The sequence below is a fragment of the Canis lupus genome, chromosome 5 (genome assembly GCF_011100685.1).
Source record: "Canis lupus familiaris isolate Mischka breed German Shepherd chromosome 5, alternate assembly UU_Cfam_GSD_1.0, whole genome shotgun sequence".
Taxonomy (NCBI): domain Eukaryota; kingdom Metazoa; phylum Chordata; class Mammalia; order Carnivora; family Canidae; genus Canis; species Canis lupus.
The window spans coordinates 83,745,498-83,766,548 of record NC_049226.1 but is presented as its reverse complement, the minus strand read 5'-3'; positions in this window follow the sequence as shown (position 1 = coordinate 83,766,548).

Sequence of the window (21,051 nt, the reverse complement as noted above, 5' to 3'; positions counted from 1 at the left end):
CTCCATGCACCGGGAGCCCGACGTGGGAATCGATCCTGGGTCTCCAGGATCACGCCCTAGGCCAAAGGCAGGCGCCAAACCGCTGCGCCACCCAGGGATCCCTTTTAAAATTTTTTTTTTTTATTTTTATTTATAAGCCCTGCAGATTTTAAATCCATCACCCTATCCCCTCAGCTACCATCACAAAGTCAATTAATGGGATCCTGTAGCACCCTGAGCTGCAACAAGCATAGCATTGTAATCTCGTCATGATGGAAACAATGGATAAGGTATGAAAAAATCACTTCCCACCTGATGGTACAACTGCATGGAGATCCTTGAGAACGGAAGCACAGCATGTAAGAGAACCACAGAATGAGAAGGCGTCCCAGCTTCTGTGTTATCCACACACACACCACCTGCACCCCCGGCACCTCTAGCACAAGGCGGCACAGTCTTGTTCACCCCCAAGAAAGGGGCCCATCATGCCTTCATGATATTGAATTGGAACCTGCCCTTTAGTCCCCTGGGGCCATAAAGACACACAGCACTCCTGCAGCAGCCCTCCTGCTGCCTCTTCTCCAAGGCACAAGACCCCAGGCTTCCGCCCACCCCCCAAAGAGCACGCTTTCTACTAGGCACCTTATCAGCTCGACGAGGTTTCCCGTTACCTCCTGGACTGGGGTCAAATCCCAGCTCCACCGTCACAGCTGACCCCCAGGAGCCAGTTCATCCCTCAGAACGCACGTCTTGTCCTCTGTAACAGCTAGGTGTTGTAGAGTGGTATTAAATGAGATGGAGCATATAAGCACATGACCTGCGCTATCCAAGCGCTCGCCCTGTCATCCTTACCATGATTATTTCAGAGGGGAGCAGGAGAGCCTTGGGAACCCGAGGCAACAGAGAACAGGAGAGTAAGGAGGGTCCTGCAGGCCAGCCTGAGAGGGACGAGCAGAGGTGAGGCCAGCCCCCCCACCCCCGCCACCTTCCCAAAGGGTGTTCAGCAAACCACCCGTTGTTCTGAACAGAAACCCCTGTGGGGACTCTCTGGAGCTGGAGGGTCTGCAGCTCCATTCGGATAGCGTGTCAGTTCTGCTAAATTATCACCAGAGTGTGTGATCATAAATCATTCTGCGACTTGGCAGGATTGAGTGAAACGTGATCCCAAATCATACATGAAAGGAGTAGGGCATTTGCAATGGCACATTCATTTACACCATTCCATTTCGCTCTTTCAACTGCTAAGACACTCAAAACTCCCAGCAGGGAGCGTTGGCCACAGCAGAAGGAAGACACTGAGTTATGACACGTCCTTGTCAGTCCTCCCCGCTCAAGCAGGAGTGAGCGTGTACTGCCAGTGTGCTGTGGTTGCTGAGGACCGGGGGAGGCGGGGGCGGCTCAGCCTTGAAGCTTTCGGAGGTCAAAACACGGACAGCAAATTATAAGGACCCGGGATGCTTCCTCCTTTTCTGCATCAAGTATCAGTGAGCACGTGGATTCAAAGGTAAATGACATTTAGAACTGTCGGCATCATCCTCCCTCCATTCCGACTCTAGCTGCTGGGACAGAAGCAGAGTAGGAGGCAGCAAAGGCCAGGTCTGCTGGTAGGTAATGCAACAAGAACGTCTTGAAAAACTGAACAGAGGGGTCTAAAAAAGGCTCTGCCTTTTTGAGGTTGCCCAGGAATAAGGAGAGCACTGGGTACCCAGTGACCTGAATCTCAGACATTAAAACCCTCAAATCAGTTAAGACCTTGACCCTTCCAGATTCACCAGTACCCACCCCAGCACTCAAGCTCTGATTGAGATATTCCCCCCCAAGCTTATCTCCTGACAGCATGAACACAAGGTACCATGCCAGTGAATAATATGGGAAATTGTTCTAATCTGAGGATCAGCAAAAGATTTACATAAGGAAGAAAATTGTTTTTGAAGTCTGAAAAATGAGTTAGCACGATATAGCCGAAGGGAGCTTGGAGGCTGGACGGCCGCATGTGCAGAAGCCCTGTAGCAGGACAGACACTGGCAAATATGGAGCACCGAGGGACACCTGTGGCCTGGAACAGCTAATGCGATGGGGACTGGACGGTGAGGAGGCCAGAGATTGGGGTGGCCCAGACACACAGTGCCCAATCCACGGTGAGGATTTTGATGCGGTAACAAGTGACATGATTAAATGTGAGTTTCGGAGGAAAAAAAATTTTTTTTTTAATCTATCCACTGTATGGGGACTGGATTGTAGGTTTTGCCAAGAAGGCAAGGGAGGTAGATTGAGTAAGTGGTGATCACCATGGTCCCAATAAGGATGAGGGACTGGGCTTGGGGCAGGACAGCTGCTGGAGGTAGAGTGGGAAAGATATAGCCCAGAGACATCTAGGCCATAAAATGAGCAGAATTTGGCAATAGATTGTCTGTGGTGGGTAAGAAAGCCTGGGCACAGGGTTCGGTCTTAGTCTTCATCCAAATGCTCCCCTGTGCAAGGTCATTTGAAGCCTAATAAAACGGTGTTCATGAAATTAGATTTGTCAAAAAGCAGTGTGGTAGGCTGCTCATTTGATCAATATTGAAAAATACAGTATTCAGTAGCCATACTGCTCTTTCTAGAATTTTCAGTGTTGTGAATTGGAGCACCTTGCCTGACATCACCAGACATATTTTCTCTTCAGATCTATTCTAGAATCTGAGGCAAAGTGATCCTAATGCTAGACCACAGAGAAAGAACTACTGAATATCGTGTGAAATGGAAATTCAAGAACACATTTTTTTTCCTTTAATCTCATCAAAATCTACAGCAGGATCCCTAAACCAGTCCCAACCTTGCCACTCACATGCTCTGTGACCTCCGGCGATTTTCTTTCCCTCTCTGTGTTTTCATCTCTATTTTGGGAATGCTGAAGAAAGTAACCTGGAACACAGCTTCTGGCACTAAAATTCTTCACATAGGAGATGCCAGCTGTGTACACGTGCAGGAGAACAAACTCATAATTGCAGGTAATTGAACTTCTGTTCCACACTGAGTATTGCACACTTGGATCCTGATTTTTAACTCCATTCTTCCAAACAGAACATAATATGATTTACAGTCAATTTTGAAACAAATTTGCTCTAATGAAAAATGTTCCAAGCAACAACATCGCTTTTAGAAGAGCTGCATTTTCCTAATGGGCACCAGGCAAAGGGAAGCATCAAAATATGCTGCGAATCTGCAAACCCCGAGAATACGCAACACTTAAACATCGCTGCTTGTTCCCAGTAAAATTAGCTACACGTTACCTGCACAGTCGGGCTCACAGATGATTTTCCGGGGAAGTACCCGTTTACGGCACGGGCCTCCCCGGAGCAGCACACCTGACTGCCACCTCTGCCACAGGCTGCAAGGGAACATCTGCTCTTAATGTCTCCGAGCTGTTTCCGCGAACGTACCAGTACCCTATGCACCCCCCCCACACACACACACACACACACACTTCTGCTGCCAATTCCTTCCTTTAGCTTAGCTCGTCCTCATCCATGCTGCAGACCACGACGGCAGAGGAGCTGGTCACCTGGCTCCAGCTGCACACCTCTCACCTACTCCGTGCTCCGTGGCAACGTCCAGGGGGCCTTTTACCAGGCAAGCTGGCCCCTCTCATCCCCCTGGTCCACAGTCTCTCAGGGTGAAGCCCCCAAACCCCAGATAATGACATTTCAGGTCCTTCAGGAATCTATTCTAAGCCCCCTTTCTGGTCTTGCCTGCCCAGCCTTGGCTCCGTGCGCCCTCTTCCCAGACACCCTGACAGCTTCCCCCTCCTCATGACACCACATCATCCCCCAGTCCTGGCTTAGTTCTCCACATAATGTTCCTTCCTCTGGAACGTACTTTCTTTTTCTCGGCTTCGTGTACATCTGCTTATTCATTCCACAAATGTTTGAGCACCTATCATATGGCTGGGGATGAGAGAATATTTTGGCCAAACCCTCCCAGAAGAAAAATGAATCAAGATTTAATGCTCTGGAGTCAGAAGCCTTTTGAAGGCTGCTTGGGAAGGGCTCTTCTAGAACAAAGGTGTTCAAACTTAAATGAGCACACGAGCCACCTGGTGATCTCGCTAAGATGCAGATTTTGATTCTGGGGGTCTGGGAGCCAAGGAATCTGAAAGTCCTTACAAGCTGCAAGGCAGTGCCCATGCTGCCAGTCCAACGATTCTGAGTAGCAAGGACATCCATCCCCTTCGGATTTACACATGATTGGATTCAAATTCCAGCTCTGCTTCTTTCTGGCTGCAGGAAGTTGGGCTAGTCACTTAACTGTGGGCTGCAGTTCTTGACAATGACTTGATCATTGGCAGGTGCTGGTTCATTCCTAATGAACTTTGAAATGGGTGGGAGGCAAGTACTGCGACCCTTGGGGTAGAGCTAGATGTGTGTGCTCTTACTGGGGTATAGACTCAGGAAGTGCTCGGAAGACTAAAGAAAGCCATCATGAATTTGAATATTAAAAAAATGAATAGGACTGAGCTGGTCAAAGATAGGATAATCTGGCTGGAAAGAGTAATCTCACCGAGCAGAAGACATGAGAGAGAGAGAATGCATGTTAGGGGAACACTACACGTGACATCCTCAGGCTGGGGTGCTTGTCTGGGGGTCACGAGGAGTAGACTGGAACAGCAGGGGGTGACTAAGTCATGTCAGGTGTGCTTTTACATCAGGTGTGGAGTTTGGAACTCCCCTGAACACAAGACAGAGCCACTGAGGACGTGAAGCAGGGGAGTGACCTGGGCAGATGGGCCTCAGGTTTGGTACCCTGAGCTGCCCCACGGCAGGAGTGAGACTGGAGGAAATGAGACCAACGAGGTGAGGAAGGCCAGGGCAGGATGGTGCTCACCGTGTGCCTCAGAGACGTCAGCTGAATAACCAAGTGAGTGAATGATTTAGCCATCCTCTGTTTTGGATTCAGGGACTTTGTTCCTAATATTATAAATAATTCAACAACAGAAGCAAGCCCATCTCACTGCAGCAGGTCTCAGCAAGCTGTAAAAACCTCTGTCAGAATTTAGTTATACTGTAAATTTCTACTAACATGGGGCAGCCCTCTCATTTGGCTGCTCTAGGTGGGGAGAAAGTAGCAACTGTGGGGGAAAAGTGACTACAAATTGGGAAGATTGTCAACCTGTGCCCAAGTCTTTGCCCCACTGAGAGCCTGTGCATGGGCATCACCTCTGCAGCCCGTGAAGGGGCAAAGGAGGGAGGGTGGCCATGGCAAATCCTTGGCTGCAGGCAATGGCCCTGGCGCCCGTTGAAGCTCATTCCCAAACAAGTCTAGGGACTCTAGGCTGGCCCAAGAGAGAGTCTACACTGGGATACAGCAAATGAGGAAAAACAATGAAGAGGTATTTGTTCACTTAATGGAATCGCTTTTATTCTGAGATTTTATACTTCATATCTAGCAGGTGACATCAGAGTGTCCTCCTCGAATGAAATGATTCTGATGGTTGAAGGTGGAAGATATTTTGTTATTATGGTTTTGCTTTGTTTTATGTCCTTACTTAGCCACATAAGAAGTTGGTTATTAGCATGTGCTCAAAAAATATTTTTGGACATTTTAAAGGTTCATAAAAATTGGAGAGTTTGGGGTCTGCCGTTCTATACCATTCAGAGGCTCTGTGCAGGACACAATGAATTACGGTAAGTGGATTTTATTGAAGGAGTTTTAGCCCAAGAGGATACCAACTCATTGGTAATTGCTGCCTGGAAAATGGATTGGAAAGGATTCTGAGCCTCATTTGTGCTTAAAGGGGGAGAATAGTCTAGAATCCATTAGTAAGACCTGCCATGGATGAGAGGGGGAAGTGGTGATCCATTCACAGTGGTGTGCTACTAAATATTTAACAACTGTTCTCTTAAAAAAAAAGAAAAAGAAGAAGAAGAAGAAGAAAAGAAAGAAAGAAAAGCCCTGACTGTGTCCTTGGCTAATTTCCATGTAATAGTGCTCCCACCATGGCCAATTTCCAGCTTACCAACATGACGTCACTGAAAGCAGAGCAGAGAAGGAACCCACACCACCAGTTAGCAGGAGATGGGATGAGCCAACTCCAGGGCATCAGAGCACACTTGCCATGTGTTTGCTTTTCTGATTCTACACAGCAGGAAGCCACTGCATGTGTGCCATTCCGCGTTGCACTCACATACCACAACTCTTCTCCCCCTTGTTCACTTACGAGAAGATATTCCTTTGGCTGGAAAAGGATCATACACTTCTGTGTCTTGCATTAAATATGGCTAATTTGGGGATCCCTGGGTGGCGCAGCGGTTTGGCGCCTGCCTTTGGCCCAGGGCGCAATCCTGGAGACCCGGGATCGGATCCCACATCCGGCTCTCGGTGCATGGAGCCTGCTTCTCCCTCTGCCTATGTCTCTGCCTCTCTCTCTTTCTCTCTCTGTGACTATCATAAATAAATAAAAAAAATTTTTTAAATAAATAAATAAATAAGGCTAATTTATCCATTCTCATTCGTATAACTCCAGCATGACATGAAATGGGTGATCTTGTGTACTCCTTGCTGGCAAAAGCAATGACGTTGCACTGTGAATATTGAAACGTGAACATCAAAATAGGGACTGTGTTACCGAAGCACAGCTGCCCACATAAACCCCATCAAGGGGACCTGGCATTAGGTGCTGTGGTTGATGGAGGCCTCATTGCTATTTACTTTCTTACTATGGATACAACATAGGCAAAAGTTAAACAACCAGAGCTTATTATCTAGTGACCAAAATTAGTTGATTCAAGATGGTATTTCTAGGCTGAGCAAGACAGCTTTCTAAAGAACATCAAATCCTAATATTTGCTAAAATACTGAGTCATGAAAGTTAAGCCTGAGGTATATAAACCAAGAAAGGTTATAGTGCTCAGTACTGGCTTTATGGTCTGGCTTCATGAACATGAAAACTGTATCCTACCCCCACCCCCACTCCATCCCCCCGTGGCCCAGCCTGTCCTGCTTTACTCTGGAGCTTACAAAAGATGAAGGGAAAGCCAGAAGGTTGATCCATACATTGCAGTGGAGGGGAGGGTTTAGGGGCTGGGAGTGGGCAAGGGATGGGTTGGAAGCTAGAGCATGGCGTACTGTGTTTTGGAGCAGTAAGTTCACGCAAGGTTCCAGAAAACATTTGTGCAGGCTGAGCACTGCACAACCCCAGGGGTCACCATTCTTTGTGAACATGGCAGGCCTGCGTCTACAGGATCTGAAAATGAGGCAGAATCAGAAGCAAGAATCAGGATCTTCATGGTCAGTGATGAAGAACAAGGAAGACTGATGAAAAGATTTTAGAAAAGAAAACAAAAAACCACGTTGGGACTGCTGTAGCTACTGATGGGGAAAGCGCTTTTACGTACATAGATCTCGCCTGAAGTAGACTCAGCATGGTACAGGTGGGAAAACTGAGACTAGGAGAGAGAACGGTTCATCGCCTGGGAAATCATGTGATTGACAGTCAAGACTCGGAAGGAGCAGAGAGGAGAGGAGAAGAGAGAGAAAGAGAGATGAGAGGAGAGGAGGGAGAGATGAGAAAGAAAAGAAAAAGGTGAAAAGAAGAAAAAAATAAAAAAAAAAAAGAAAAGGAAGAAAGTCTCTGCCCGGGTCAGAGCGCCTGAGCCCTCCCGGATGTGAACCGAGATAGGCAGATACCACCGCGTAGGGTAGAGAGGAGACCAGAGGAAGGAGGGGAAGAAGGTCAGGTGAGGGAGCACCACGTTAGGAAGGTGTAGGATGTCGCGCGTGTGGTCGCTGGCACACACCATCCGCACGTCCCCACGGCAACCTGAGGGATGAGAAGTCTGCTCCACGTTCTCAGCATCAAAGAAGTGAAGGTGACTCAAGTTAAGAGACTTGCCCGACTTCGCACAGCGAGAAAGCAGCAGAGCTGGATATGAATCCAGGTCCGTCTAAATCTAGGGGGACGCCCTGGCCACTCAAACGCCTTGGACCGGCAGCACGGGCGGTATCTTGGAACTTGCTGGAAATTTCAGCTTCCCTGGCTCCATCTAAGACCTGCTGAGTCAGAATCTTTATCTTAGCACGATCACCGGGTGGCTCGCTGGCTCCTTTAAGTTTGAACACCATTGTTCTAGAAGAGCCCTTCCCAAGCAGCCTTCAAAATGCTTCTGCTTCCAGAGCATTAAATCTTGATTTATTCTTTCCTCCAATGGAGTTTGGCCCAAACATCCGCCATCCCTTGCCGCGGTGACCCTGTTAGTTCCTCCTCCGTTTCCTTGCAAAGGAGGGAGCACCCAGCCCAGCCCTGTGTGACTTCCCCCATGATGACGACACAGCCAAGACGAGGCTTGTTTTAAGGGGAACGGCAGCTCTGGGCTGGCCTTTGTCCCGAGGCTTCCTGCGGGTGGGTGTGACCTCTCATCACCTGGCCTGCGGAGTGGGAAGGAGTCCCACGTAGGATCCTGATGCTGATGTTGGGAGAGCAGGAGTAAGACCACCTGATTTCCTTTTTCCTCCTCAAGCTGTCAGAACAAACCCACTTGTACCATCGTAGCCCATGGGAAATCAGAGCAAAGACGCCTAAAAGGAAGAGTCGGAAGGGCATTCAGGTGAGCACTGCCTCCGTCAGCCTCAGGGGAGCATCGAGGCCCCCCCAGGACCAGGACAGAGCCGAGATGACACGGCTCTCCCGGACTCCCCCGTTCCTTCCCGTTCTCATCCTCTCCCAACACACGAAGGATGCTGGGAGGGATGAAGAGTTGACACCACACAAGCAGCCCAGAAAAATGACTAGTGAGCCTTGGTAGTTAAGACCCCAGCTCTCCCGGCCGTCGTGTAGACCGTCTGGGAGACCTATGTTCTGCGCTGATGACCCGAGTTCCCCACGGGGACCAGGATCCAGTGGCCAGAAGTGCTATCTTGCCTCATGACACATCCTCTTCTGGCTGCCGTGCTGGTCCCTCCCACACATCCTCCCCCACTTTCTGGTAGTTCCTGGAATCGCCTCTCGCATAACCACTCATACTTGAGTTTTCATTTCAGGATCAGCTCCTGAAGTCCATCTCGAGGAGCTCTGGGAGCTCAGGCAGGAGGTCATGGGGAGCTGAGGAAAGCAAGATGTGAGGAAGCGTGAGTGGGGGCAGCGGAGGACAGGGTGGGGCGAAGAAGCCAAGGGGCTGGGAGAGGAGACACAGGGCGTCCACAGTGGGCTCCAGAGCCGACTCGGGCCTAGAGAAAACCCTCTTCTTACAGCAGGTGGAGACAAGACTCAGCCCTTGCCCCCGGGCAGCCTCCTTAGATCAGCGAGCCAAACCAAGACCAAGGAGGGGCCACCAGATAATGTGATGAGGACAACGGCGAGAGCTGGGGCTTCTTGGACATCTGTCCTACGCTGACTTAGGCGACCCTCACAACAACCCTATCAGGTAAGTGATAGCATTACCATCAGGACTCAAGGAGAAATGATGGGGAAACTGAGGTACGAAGAGGTTAAGGGGAGAGAATTGCCACAGCCACTAACTCGTAAGGATCATCTGTAGGCTCGAACCCACATGGTTCATCCACTTAACCCCACACAAGACTGGTCCATACGCCACTCTCCAGGACACCACCCTCCTTCCAGAGGCTGGGTTTTCACATTTCTAGAACATATTCGTTATTTTGAGGAAAAATAAATGTTATCATCTCCAAAGCTTCTGGCCCTGGACCTCATCACTCCTTATGTGGGTTCAGTCCCGAGCAATGCTGGGGCCTGGGGAAGACTGGGTCCCACATGCTGGGCGCGGAGCTGGGGGCTTGATCTGTTTAATGATCCAGTGTGGCCCCCGACCTGTTGAGGACGCTGCACCTGCCCCAGCTCGCTTCTGAAGAAGTCAAAGTTCCGGTAAGGATTAGAGCTTGCTGGAGCCCGTGGGCCTTTCCGACGCCCGAAGCTGGTGTCCTGGCCCAGAGAATGTGGGCGGCCTGTGGCCTGGCCCGGGTCACCTGAGGTGCTCGAGCGACTGGCAGAGACGATTCCCCAGACGGGCGGTCAGTGGAAGGACACGGGGCCCCGGCTCGGAGCTAACAGGCGCGAGAGCCCCTGCTCTCAGGAGGCCCCAGGCTTTTCTCAGAGACCCCCCAGCATCTCCGTTCACACCTGCATCCCCCACCCCCAGGTCTGCCCTCCCTGGCCCAAAGAATCCCCTTCGGGGTCTAGAACAGGAAGCCCTGCTCAGGGTCACCACGAATTCCCTCAGATGTATCTCTAGGTTCGAGTTCCTTCTGCTTCCTGCAGGGCCTGCGTTCTAGGGACAAATGTCAGTAGGGAAATGGATGACGGGAGAGAGCCCGACAGCAAAGGCGGGGACGTGGGTTCGCGCTTCCAAACCACAGCAGTGGGGCAGCCCGGGTGGCCTCAGCGGTTTAGCGCCGCCTCCAGCCCAGGGCGTGATCCTGGGGTCCTGGGATCGAGTCCCGTGTCAGGCTCCCTGCGTGGAGCCTGCTTCTCCCTCTGCCTGTGTCTCTGCCTCTCTCTGTGTGTCTCTCATGAATAAATATATAAAATCTTGAAAAGAAAAACACACACATACACACACATCAGCCCCCAAAATATATTACCTCAGTTATTCATTGTCACTTCATCCAGCATTTAGGCTAAATCCAAAACTCTATTTTTTTCTTTTTCCTTCTTTCTTTCTTTCTTTCTTTCTTTCTTTCCTTTCTTTCTTTCTTTCTTTCTTTCTTTCTTTCTTTCTTTCGTTCTTTTCTTCTTTCTTTCTTTCTTTCTTTCTTTCTTTCTTTCTTTCTTTCTTCTTTCTCTTTCTTTCTTTCTTTCTTTCTTTTTTCTTCCTTCCTTCCTTCCTTTCTTTCTTTTTTTGGATGTATTCCTCGTTTTTCCTTTCCTTTAGATTCTAAAGGTTTGTGCTAGTTCCCTTTTTCTTTTTTTTTTTCCCCCCAGAGATCTAAGAAGTCCAGAAGGAACCTAAACCAGACAAAGTCTGATGAGAAAGTGCCCCCGCAGGACGGGCTGAAAAGAAGCTTTTTAAGAAAATAAAAAATAGAAAAAGCAAGAGAGTCGGCCCAGGCATTTCTGCCACTAAAAATAGCAGCAGTGGGCTCCAGGCTCTCTGGTCCCGCCTCCCCAAGCTCCTTGTGGGGGGCTCGAATCCAGTTTCTGTTTCAATTGATGTTAATCTCATCCCAGCATATTTTAGGGATCCTCTCATCACAGGATGATTCACTGCTGCGTGTAAGCGAGTACAATCAGCTCAAACATTTGCCGTCTTCGTGCAACTGCTGTAGGGAAAAGGGGCTGCAGGCCCCGGGTCCCCCTCCCCGGCCGCCGGGTCAGCCTGGGATGCGGGGCAGCCGCGGCCGGTTGCGTCCTCCTCTGCTTTGCTGACTTGGAGCCACACGAAGCATCCATCGCCCCTGGGGACCGGCAGCGTGTGGCGAGGAAGTATTTTCGTGGAGAGGGTTATGCCCTGACAGCTGGGCCAGGAGCGCTTCAGGGGCAGTTTGGAGGAAACCTCAGCCGACCTTGTCCTCGCGCAGCTTTCTACCTTTGTGCCCACGACACTCTCAAAGCACATCTGTCTGGTGGTGGTCTCCGCATCTCAGACCCACGGCAGGAGGAGGCCTCTGACCTCCTCAGAGCCATCCCAGCTATTGTGCTGGGAGGAAATCGAGGGACAGTGGACAAGACTCCCTGAGGGCCACGTGGCAAGAGAATCCAGATTAGGATCCGGATCTCTTGACTTGTGGTCCAGAGTATACGCAGCTCCTCTTACGATATAGGCTTTGTTTTAGAATAACTCTTGCCTGATTATTAAAGGTATTCATGTTTATTATAGAGAATTTTCTACAGATGGACTATTCGGCTCCGTAATCCCACTCCTCAAAGATACTCACCGTCAAGACCAGCTGAATGGACTCTCACCCCGGGGACCATCACAAAGAGCTTCGCACTTAGAAGAGGCTCATGCTCGATTTAATGCTCTGCTGTTGCCCTCTTGAATCTCTTAACAATTTCCTAATAAGGCGTCAATCAATTTTCATTTTGCACCGTGCCTCATTCATTATGTAGCTGGTCCTAACTACCATGACTATTTTAGTGCCTTCCTTTCCACTACCCAGCACCTTGTTTGATCCCATTCATTTGCTCCCTCAGCGAATGTCGGTCGAGCACCTACCGCGTGCCGGCTATAGAATCCTGTGACGAGATCTCTGAAAGGAAGCCCTCTTTGATTGCTGGGTATGCTGGCATTGCTGGTCTAGGGAGATGGAACTGGCTGCCCACGGGAAAAAGACTGAAACTCATTTGACTCTAAAATAAAAATAAAACAAGGGAGACGGTAGGCAGAGGAAAGAAGGCCAGGCCCTTGGGCCTCTGTGGTGATGTACTCTGCACGTGTGCGTGGATGAAGTGCTCTGATCAGGGCGGTGAGGGCCATGTGTGAAGCGCACACAGGCATCAGTTACACGCAAGTGATGACTCGGGGATCACACCTGTAATTGCAGATACTCTTACAATCTAGCTGCAGAAAATAGGACGAGACGCTGTCCGGTTCTGACAAGGCCAACTCCATAGCCATTGCCCAGGCACTTCCAGTGAGAAGCCAGACATTTATTTTTTGCTCTATAGACCCTGCTGTATCCTGTTTACCAGCATTTTTTTTTTTTTTTTTTTTTTTTGCCAGGGCATGGTGAGGAGTCTCTGTCCTGAAGTCTAGGGAGAGATACCCTTTGAGGGCAGTGAAGAGCTTTTTCCTCCAAGAGCAAGTAGAAAATGTAAACGGATGAGGATTACTCCCTTTACATGCAAGACACTGGAAAAGCCAAAGACAAAGCTTTGTATGGTCTAAATGTTATTTCTCCACAAGAAAAAAAAAAGTAATGTAACCTTTCTTTCTCTGGACCAAAGGCATCTGATATGGATGCTCTGCATTTATAGCAATATACCCCACAGGATATTTGAAAACTCTGATTTAATCTTTAATTTCTCGCCAACAAGGGAAGTGCCTGAACCGAACTGCTGCAGTAAGATAGAAGTCTCAACTCTATAACTAGGAGTTGCTTTAGGTCCGTAAATCTGTACCTGCCTTCTGGAGCTTCTGGAAAAGGGGAACGGTCAAAACTTCAATTGCTTCCTTGGTATCTGACCCACTTATCTTGCTGGCGAACACCTCCAAGGATAAAAATTTCAAGACCCAGTGACTTGAGAGACAAATAACCTTTAATATAGAGCAAGATAACTTTGCCTCTTCACCCTCAATATTCCTCTTCCAGAGAGAGCTACACCCATTGGCTACCTGGGTTTCTCTTAGAGAAGCATCAAAATCGACACTGAGAAAATGCAAGTCACATGGCTTTGACTGAATTTGGGGTAAACACTAGAGAATTTCTCCCATAAAAATAGGTCTGTTACTGCCAGTCTTTCTCCCTCCAATCCATTCTCCTTCCTAAGACCCAAGGTGACATTCTAGAAAGCAGATCAGCAGCGCCTGGGTAGCTCAATCGGTGAAGTGTCTGACTCTTGGTTTTGGCTCAGGTCATGATCTCAGGGTCATGAGATCAAGCCCCACGTGGGGGTCCACACCGAGTGTGGAGCCTGCCTGGGACTCTCTCTCTCTCTCTCTCCCTCTCCCCCTCTGCTTGCACTCTCTCAAGAACAAAAATAATAAAAATAAAATAAAAATAAAAAGATCAAACCATGTGCACAGCAGATATCCCACATCCCTGAAAGCACCTGAGTCAAGGGTAGCTGTGCTGGACAGTCTCCTACACATACTCAACATCCCATCTCAGGTACCCTGGTTTTTCTAGCTCTGAGCTTTCTCTGAAGTTGCAATAGCTAGTTGAACCCACCATTAACTAGAACTCATTTGACTCTAAAAATGAGCACCACCAAAGGCAGAGGACAGGCAAAGGGAAGAGGGTCAGGCACGGGCCTTCGGCGTCTGTGATGAGCGAGTCTGCACGTCCACAAGTGTGGAGTGCTCTGACAGACAGACAGACAGACAGGGCCAGCCTGACGTGCACACAGACACCGTTTATGTGTAAGCAGCCTGGTGTGCAAGGAATCCTTGCCTCTGTGGGCGACCTTCAACCGATGAAGGATGGGAGTCAGTGGGTAGATGCACCCAGCTCCCATTCTTCAGTGGGACAACTCTTGGAGATGTTCTACATGGTTCTCTATTTTTTAAAAAAAGATTTTTTTTATTTATTCATCAGAGACACAGAGAGAGAGGCAGAGACACAGGCAAAGGGAGAAACAGGCTCCCTGCAGGGACCCTGACATGGGACTTGATCCTGGGACTCCAGGATTACACTCGGGCAGAAGGCGGCACTAAACCACTGAGTCACCCAGGGATCCCCTCTACATTGTTCTTTAAAAAAAAAAAAAAATTATTTATTTATTTATTTTTAGAGCAGGGCGAGGAGCGGAGGGAGAGAATTTTCAAGCAGGCTCCCTATTGAGTGCAGAGCCCAGAGCAGGGCTTGATCCCACGACCCTGAGATGCTGACCTGAGCAGAAACCGACAGCCGGTCGCTTTGCCGACAGAGGCCCCCAGGCCCCCCTACGTGATTCCTTGCAGGAGCCACAGCAGGGCTGACCTCTGTCTTGCCTGTAGCACCTGGAGCCCAACCACGTGCAGTTCTCTCTTCCGTGTATCCCATTTCCACACCCCTTCCTGCTCCTGGGGTCCCCCTACAAATAAAGCACATACACCCAGGTCCTCCTTTTGGCTCTGCTTTCAGGGGAAGCCCAAGCTAAGATACCATCTCATTCCCCTCTTAAAACCCCTCAAAATCTCTTCATGTTTTTTTTTGTTTATTTATTTATTTATTTATGATAGTCACACAGAGAGAGAGGCAGAGACACAGGCAGAGGGAGAAGCAGGCTCCATGCACCGGGAGCCCGACGTGGGATTCGATCCCGGGTCTCCAGGATCGCGCCCTGGGCCAAAGGCAGGCGCCAAACCGCTGCGCCACCCAGGGATCCCAAAATCTCTTCATGTTTAAGATAAAACTGAAGCTCCTTGGCTTAACATGCAAGGCCTTGAAGAAATCGGCTCTTGACTGGTCGTTCATTTGGATCCCAAATGCCAGCAGCACCCACCTACCTGCAATTAAAACCTCCACTCAGTAGCAGACCTGCCTATCCTCCCTCACACAGGGTCCCCCCTTTCCCTATTTTCCCCATACCCATCTTACTACTTAGGTCTCAAGCCCCTGGTTTAACCGCCCCTCGGCCGCAGGTGCCTCCCTGCTCCATCTTCTGCACCTGTATGCGTTTCCACAGTCTTTTTTTTTTTTTTTAAGATTTTATTTATTTACTCATGAGAGACACAGAAAGAGAGAGGCAGAGACACAGGCAGAGGGAGAAGCAGGCTCCAGGCAGGGAGCCAGATGCGGGACTCGATCCTGGGTCTCCAGGATAGCCTATGGCCCTGGGCCGAAGGTAGATGCTCACCCGCCGAATCCCCCAGGCGTCCGAGCACACAGTCTTTCAGAGCATCGGTACCTGTGCCCAACTCCCCAGCAGAACGCGTGGTCCTCGGGGACAGGCCTGGGTCTTCACTGGTCGGTAAAGGCCAGGCAGGGCCTGGGGCGGCGGTTGGCATACTGTAGGGATGCTCAGACACTTTTAAAGGACCATATGGCTTTTCCTTCTGTTCTCAGACTTGGTATCCTCTAAGGATCCTGGGTATTGTTGGCCTTTCACGTGGGCAACAAAGGGACAATTTTTTTAAGGAAGTGGCACGAAGTGACTCATTCCAACATTTGCCAACTTCTCTGCCATGTGAAATTCTCTGTCCTGGGGGTGGGGGGCTGGATGTGGGGAGTGATGCTCTGTAGGTATGAACGCGAGGCCCAAGCACACAGAGACACCGAGCGAGCGGAAGGATTTCAGGGCTCTGAGATGTTAGGGAGGGCAAGGCTGAGGATGGCGCCGCTCAGCTAAGGAGGGAGAGAGACTTGCCTCCGAGGAGCACTGCAAGGCCTCGAAGGCCAGGCTCCGAGTCCCAGGCAAGTGTTCTCTCCGCTCACTCGCGTCGCCTCTTGTCAATGGCGAGTCGGGACCGGGCCAGCCGGGCCTCAGCCTTGCCCAGCAGGTCAGAATGCAATGTGTTTTGAAGGGTAAGGAAGTAGCAGGGAAGAAAGACTTCAGGGAGAATAAGTGTTCTGAACTCCCCAATTCAAGCTAAATCTGGCAAATTTCCCCAGAAAAATCAAGCACTATTTGTAGAATTCAAGGCTCAGGGGGAAAAACAAATAGGCAAAGGCAATGAAATGATGGATCAGGTTTTCCAGTCTGTGCCGTGTATTGTAAGTATTTTTCCTTGTTCTCTTATTCTATCAGTATGGTCCTTTCTCCACCGTGTGTTGTGCAAAATATGATTGTGAACTGGGTGAAGCAGACGAGGCCTTGTCTAATCCATTTCCATTCCTCCAGCACTGAAAGTTAACCCCATCCCCACCAGAGACCAATAGAAGTGAAATATGTGTGCAGCGAGGCAGGTGGATGAATGGACGGTTGACGGATGGAGGGACCGAGGGGTGGAGGGAGTGAAGGAATGGGCTCTCTCCTCGGTGTTTCCCCTCCCACCTGGCTCCTTCGTGACCTCTTCTCTGTCTTAGCACCCAAAACCCATCATCTTGACTTTTTCCACGCCTACTGTAAAGATAGGAGCTGATTGTTTTCCCCAGTGGGCAGTGTCTACAGGGGCTTACAGGGGATGATGAGGCTCTCCTCATCTCCTAGCGAGGAGTGGCTTCCACTACACAAGGCCTTTCTTCATATCCTCAGGACTCAGCCGGGTCAGTCTGCAGAAGTCTGAAGCACTGAAGGCCATCCCCAGATGCCCGGCAAGAGAGCAGACCTGAGAGCCTCTGACCGGTGGACAGCCACTCCGCACCACGCACGCGCCCTTCCAGGCCTGAGACCCACGGTGGGATGTCAGCCTCCTGAGGCACGTTCCCCAGAAGATGCAGATTCCTCCCTTCACACTCTCCTCCCCATTCCATTAGGCATTTTGCATTAATGCTCGCCTCCCTAGACAGTTCCCATCGTGCTTATTTCAGGAACTCCAGCAGTCACTATTAGCGCGACCTACATACTTTTTTGATGTCCTAGGTGTTCTCCAATTAGCATTAACCCAGTATGTTTCAAAACCCGTCTTAGAAGTAATTATAGCAGGAACTACTTTTGCTTCTTTCCAATCAACAGGAGGAAATAATAAGAGAAGGATTTCAATCACAAGCGGAGAAAACTGCTTTGTAAGCAAAAAAATCCAGAAAAATTGGCCGCTTGGGAAAGAAAGAAGCAAAAATTTCTTGATACCCTATTGTGCACTAGATATTTTCACCTGTTATTTCTCACCATCCTTATAATATCTTACAAAGTAAGTATCAAAATTTCCACTTTTATAAACTGGGGAACTGAGCCTTAGAGACGTGAGTAATAGCCTTGAGATTTAAAGAGACTGGTAGGTATGGAAGCAGAAGTTTGAGCTAAGCCAGCAAGCCTGGCAGGTCCCCAAGTTGGTCCAAAGCTTGCCCTTGCCTAGGGGGGACCACCACATCCAACCCCAAGACCTTCTATGTACAGAGCATCCTGTGGCTTCAGGGAAAGCAGCCCTGCTCCCCCTTAGCCTCGCCCCCTCCTCATCTCCCTTGCAAACAGCTGATTGGTCCTGGGTTGCACATTCACACCGAGCCCGGGCAATCCGGTTGGTCCAGTGTTGGACATTCAACCCACGCCTAACCAATCAGAGCCCTTTTCTCTGGGATTTTTTTTTTCTTCATACTGGAATCGGTGATCGGAGCCAAAGTTTCTCTGCTACCTGGTGGTGAAAGTGAGGCTGAGGCATGAAAACCAGGAGCAGTGGGCAGCCAGCCATTCACAGGGGAAAGCAGAGTGACAGCAGAGCCCTGACCCAGGGAGTACCCAGAGCCTAGCCGCATCTTTGTCCTTCCTGGGGTTTGGTTGTCCAATCCTACCTGTCATCCATGAGCCATCAGATGTCGCTCTGCCTCGGCTGGCCCTAGTCAGATTTTAGACTAGAGCAACCAAGAGTTCAGACCAATACGAAGTTCCCGTGTGCACATTTCCTAGCCCTTGGTTGGACACCAGATAAGTAAGGCTGTGTTCAAGCTGCGTCAAGGATGTCCCTTAATCCTAGGACACAGTTTTCTGATTGAAAACCTCTCCATGCCTAACGACGGAGTATTGGCTTCTCAGGAGCCCAAAGGGCTGGTCCCACCTCCAAACAGCGCAGGGGCTGAGCAGGGGGTAGAGAGTTGAGTCTGATTCACCGCCTCACCCTTCACCGTCCTTCCCTCAGCCTCAGTCTCCCCATCTCTAAAACGGCTGACTCTATCCGGGCTTCGACCCCTCACCTACCACTCTCACCATGGGCACCAGGGAGCACACACTTTTAAAGTGGGTTTGCTTGGTTGTCCTTTCTCATGAACAGTGGGTTCGATGTGCCAGCCATATCTTCCCAGCACACGTTAACATGTATAACTACGCCCATAAACATGCTTGGTGCGTCCCACTCAAATCCCCTTGGGCCCCACACTCTGGAAAAGAATGGAGCTGGAGCTCTCCATTCTCTAGGAGGCCCATCGTCACGTCACGGAAGGTGGTGGCGGCAAGCCAGTCCACTCAGTGTTCCTTTGGCAAATGTTTCTGGTGTCCCTGCTCCAGACCGACCACTTGGGGAAACTACAACGACCCTGGTAGCTTCTGCTGACGCTAAGTGAGCATTTATGATGGGCTGGGCACCGGACTAAGTGCTTTACAGCTGTTCTCTCGTTTTTTATCCACTGAAAAATCCCATGAGGTAGATATAACTGATTTCTGAATCTCAGAGAGGTGAATTATTCATCACCTAATCCCAAAGCTAGTGTATTAGTTTTCGAGGGCTGCCATAACAAATTATCACAAATTTGGTGGCTTAAAACACACATTTATTATCTTCTAGCCCCGTAGGTCAGAAGTCCAACATGAGTCTCAGTGGGCTAAAGTCAGGCTGCGGTCCTTTCTGGCCGCGCTAAGGGAAAGTCTGTTTCCTGGCCTTCTCTAGCTCCTAGAGGCCGCCACAGTCCTCGGCTTATGGCACTCCTCCTTCGTCCCGGAAGCCAGCTGCACACCCCCTGTCCTTCTCATGATGCCATCTCTCTGGTTCTCTGCAGCCAGGACAAGTGTTCTCCTGTTAACTAGTCACGTGATTACATTGGGCCATTATGGAAAATCCAGAACAATCTCTGCCCTCTCATGGTTTTTAGCCTTAATTACATCGGCCAACTCCCTTTTGTCCCGTAAGGTGACATATGAACAGGTCCCGGTGATTAGGGCACAGACATCACTGAGCCGTTGCTCTGCCTTTGACAGATGGTCAGGGGCAGATGGGAGTCAGCCTTTCATCACGTGGTTTTGCCACCACCTGAGATGCAGGCAGCGTCCTGGGGGCTTGCAGCTGAGTGATCGGTGGGCAGAGTGACACCCGAAACACACCTCCCCCCTGGAATTAAAGGCCATACTGCTTTGTTGTTTATTGTCTCTTTCCCCATCTAGGATGTCAACTCCGTGAAGGCAGGGATTCTAACCGCTGGGTCTCATCACCTAGAGCCACGCCGGCTACTATAGCAATCACGAGCCACACTGGGCCCCGTAAGTGTGACCAGTCCTAACCGAGATGTGCTATCTGTGTAACAGAGACACCAGATTTCTAAGAATCGGGACAATACAAAGATTACAAAGTATCATTAATATTTTTGTACTGGTAGGATGTAGAAAATTTTTAGATATATCAAGTTAAAATAAATTAAAATTGCTTTCACACTGAGATATCGCCCTGCATCTGTAGGAATGGCTAAAATAAAGAAAGAAATAACAAGTGTCGATGAAGCTGTGAAGGAAAAGGAGAGCCCTCGCACACTGTTGGGAATATAAATTGGTGCAGCCAGTGTGGCAAACAGTATGGAGGTTCCTCAAAAACAGAAATGCTTTATGATCCAGTAATTCCACTACTTTGGGTAAATTCCATTTACCCAAAGAAAACAAAAATATTAGTTCAAAAAGATACATACACCCTTATGTTTATTGCAGCATTATTTACAATAGCCAAGACATGGAAGCAACCTACATGTCCATCAATAGACAAATGGATGAGGTGGGTTGGCGCACACACACACACACACACACAAACACACACACAGAGGAATATTACACAGTCATTAAAAAGGACTGGGAAGGTCAGGCCATTTGAGAAAACATGGATAGATCTAGAGGGCATGGGATGTCCTGGTGGCTCAGTGGCTGAGTGCCTGCCTTCGGCCCAGGGCATGATCCTGGAGTCCCGGGATCGAGCCCCAAGTCAGGCTCCCTGCATGGAGCCTGCTTCTCCCTCTGCCTGTGTCTCTGCCTCTCTCTCTCTCTCTCTCTCTCTCTCTGTCTCTCATGAATAAATACAATCTTTAAAAAAAAATGATCTAGAGGGCATTATGCTAAATGAAGGGAGTCAGATTGAGAAAGACAAATACCATATGATCTCACCCATAAACAGAAGCAAAAGATACATAAACAAACAAAAAGCAGGATCAGACCTATAAATATGAAGAACAGACTGCTGGTTGCCAGAGGGGCGGAGGGGAGGAGGTTGGGTAAAATGGATGAAAAGGAGTGGGAGACACAGGATTGCAGTCAGAGAATGAGTAGGGCGCGGGGAGGGAAGGCGCAGCCTAAGAAGTAGAGCCAGTACAGTAGATACTGTAATGCCACATATGGGGACAGATGGTGGTGAGCGCAGCGCGGATGGCGGGAAGGAAGGTTTCCTCCCGGAGATGGGAGATCCCAGACCCAACCTGCAGACGGGTCTGCGGGGGAGACGGGCCACCTGCGGGTGGGGCCGGGGGCCGGAGGGGTCAGCACCAACCTGACCGTGAGGAGGGTGCCCGGGCTCCTTGCTGCAGGAGCGGGGCGGGCACCTCAGAGGGGAGGCCCAGGGCAGCCCCGGGGACCCAGCGGTTTAGCGCCGCCTTTGGCCCAGGGCCTGATCCTGGGGACCTGGGATCGAGTCTCACGTTGGGCTCCCTGCATGGAGCCTG